Source organism: Gossypium arboreum, chromosome 4, assembly GCF_025698485.1.
Source record: "Gossypium arboreum isolate Shixiya-1 chromosome 4, ASM2569848v2, whole genome shotgun sequence".
In the NCBI taxonomy this organism is placed as follows: Eukaryota; Viridiplantae; Streptophyta; class Magnoliopsida; order Malvales; family Malvaceae; genus Gossypium; species Gossypium arboreum.
In genome coordinates, this window is record NC_069073.1 from 56,064,824 (window position 1) to 56,068,200 (window position 3,377).

General features: G+C 27.0%; 1 long non-coding RNA gene across 1 annotated transcript; it reads left to right on the forward strand.

The window, feature by feature from the left end:
* The first annotated feature begins 1,902 nt into the window (after window positions 1-1,902).
* Window positions 1,903-2,231, forward strand: LOC128291781 (uncharacterized). Its single transcript, XR_008281659.1, has 2 exons — window positions 1,903-2,033; window positions 2,130-2,231. It is a non-coding gene; the product is annotated as an uncharacterized LOC128291781 (long non-coding RNA).
* The last annotated feature ends 1,146 nt before the right edge of the window (window positions 2,232-3,377 follow it).

The window sequence follows — 3,377 nt, forward strand, 5'->3', positions numbered from 1 at the left end:
ATAAATTTCAACTCAATGGTCTCACCTACATAACAAACAAAAACAAATATGTTAAAAAACATAAACTATCTAAACATAATAAATCTAAATGTAAAAAAAAACATACGAATCAAAAAGAAAACAAAAACATACCTGTTGAGTTTCTTTCAAACAACCTATATTTCTTACAAAAATACCTTACGAAATAAAAAAATCAAAATCTCAATAAATCAAAAATATTTGTCAAATAAATAAAAAATTAAATTCATCTTGAACAAATCACAATAGACACTAAATCACAATAAGCACTAAACTAAACAAATAATTTATAATTATTACTAACAAAATACCTTTAAAATAAATTATTTCAATACTCCTTCAAAATCCTAAAACAAAAATCTATTCCCTAATCCCCACTATTTTTTTTAAAACAAACAAACACACATACCTTCTCTTTCCTCTTCTCTACTCTCCGCACTAATCTATGTGTTTTTCTTTTCTTTTTCCTTCTCCTTTCCTTCTTCTTTCTTTCTCTTCTATCTTCTATACTAATCTTTTTTTTTTCTGTTTTACTTTCTTCCCATTCTCCTTCTCTTCTCTACTGCTCTTTTTTTTTAACAAACAAAATCTCCCCCTCTTTTTCTTTATCACCAAACTGGGGACCATGGTTATAAGGTCCCCTAATCCCAAACCTTCTCGTGACCATCCCCTAAAGTCCCATCAAGTCAGCTCCCCTGCACCGATTAGACTAGGCGTCTAAGATTGACACTGGTACCACCTGTCAAGAAGGCTTCACTAGAGTGATGCCGCCTATTAGAGAGGCTTCACCAAAGTGGTGCTGCCTAACAACAAGGCTTCACCATAACAGATCCCTTTTGTATTTTGACCCCATTTTCACCTATTGTGACACTTGTATACACCCATATATATCATTTTGGTGCCGCTAATGAAGAACCTTCCACCATTAAAAATTTTTTTTTTTTAACTGTCGCTGATAGTTGTCAAAAAATAGGGGTGATGCTGCCTCCACACCACCCTCCACCACCCCAAACAACCCATTTCCATAATTAATGGTGGTAGGATACCATTTTCGAAATTTTTGTTTTATTTCATATTATATGGGTAAAAAAAAGCCTAAATTGAGATTTTAGGTGGCGAGTTGTTTTCATGATACCTGCCCTACATCCTCACCCTATCTTTTTCTTTATTTTCTTTTCTTTTATCTTGTAGTTTATCTCCTCGCTAATCACTTAATAAATATCTAACTCAACACACATGCTGCATAACGTCATACAAATTTAAAATTTATTTACCATTACTTATGTCATATTAAAATTGACTTTATTATAATTTATTAATGTTATTTATGAAAATATATCATAAAAATAAGTTATCAAATTATCAAAAATTTCATTTTAAGCACCAAAAATAAAATTTTAAGCACTCATGTTATATAATTTGATCATTTTGATCACTCTTGTTAAAATCACAATAGAGGTAAAAGTTAAAAATTAGAATAATAATAAATTTAGTTTTCAACTTTTACATATTATATCAATTTAATTATTATTTTTAAAAATAACTCTCAAATTTTACAAATAATCTCAATTTGACTCTAATTTTAAATAATTCAAAGAAATATATAAAATAAATATTTTCAAAAATATAATAATAAATTTAAATTTTATATTAATATTAAATGAATACAATTTTATTAATACTAAATAAAATTAAAAATTCCCTTACCTCCCTCCATCATCCCTCCCCCTGCCCCACCACTGTCCCTCTCCCTCTCTATTGTTGCTGCTGCTGAAATATGACGAAAATTACTAGAGGCGGTAGAGTCGCTTGATATCGAATAGCATAAGACGAAAATTAGGCAGCCAAGACGATTATATTTGATGCTTACAAGACACATGCAACTTAACTCTTTTGTTTTTGCATTTGCAACAAAAACAGTAGCGGATGGCATCAATGGAGAAGAACCCTAGTGAACAAGCGAAAAGTGGTGATGAAGAGGAGCATGTCACCAGGGAATCTGCCTTTTGTTATATGTAAGGCTTGAATTGATTTTTTTTTTCTTGGGCTTTTTAAGATATGAAGGAATTTGGGTATTGTATGGTATTTAAATCGTGTTTGTTTTCTTGCAGCAAATGAGACGTTTGAGAAAGTTGCTGAAAATTCAACAGCAGCAGCAGCAGAGAGGGAGAGGGGGAGGGACTATAGCGGGGAGAGAGGGAAGTAGGGCGGATTTTTATTTTATTTAATATTATTATAATTATATTTATTTAATATTAATATAAATATTGATATAAAATTTAAATTTATTATTATATTTTTTTAGATATTTATGTATTTTTATATATATCTTTTAATTTTTAGAATTAGGATCAAATTAATTTTTAAAAATTATGACTAATTGATATAATGTGTAAAACTTGATAGTTAAATTTATTATTATATGGATTTTGTTAACTACCACAATAGTAAGTGCTTAAATTTTTTTTTTATTTTGAGTGTTTAAATTAATTTTTTATAATTAAATGAATATTTGTATAATTTACTCTAAGAATAAAACAATCAATAATCATGTGTATATTGAAGACAATAATCACATCAAATTAACTAACGTTTAAAAATATAAAATGATGAATACGACAAGTTAGATACAATTAATTTATATTTTCATAACTTTTATAAAGGAACTATTAATATGTGAGGCTTAATTTATATAGTGTCAACCATAAAGACCTATACATAAAAGGTATATAAATTTTTCAATATATAATTTTTTTATTTAAATATCGCATATATTATTTTTAATATATTATTTATCTATTACTTTATTTTAATTCTTTATTTATATTGTTTGTATATCCGTTAATTTAAAATTAATATATTTTAATTATAATACTATAAATACGTACATCGCACTCAACCACACTAGTTACAAAATAAATAAAAGTGAATACCCACACATGCGTTTAATTATTATTTTTACACTGAGTTTCTTAAAAATTATTATTTTTAAAAATATTTATTAAATTAGGTTGAAATAACGAAAACGCTTCCAGCTGGAAGCGTTCCCAACTGATTTGTAGGAAAACGGTTCCAACTGGAAGAGTTTTTAACATATTGCAGAAAAACGCTTCCAATTAGTAATGTTTTTCTTCTTGTCCTTTTATAAGGTTAGGATTTTGGTTTTTAAGTAAAGTTAGGGTTTTGTGGATTTTAAGGTTTAAGATTATATAGAATTTTTAATTTTTTATATTTTTAAGTTTTTTTATATATTCTTTAAATGAATTTAGATTTCTTTTTGTCTAGGTCCATTCTAGTCTAGACTTAAATTTTTATATAATGTATGATAATATCACATTAGCATTAGAAAATTTACTCAT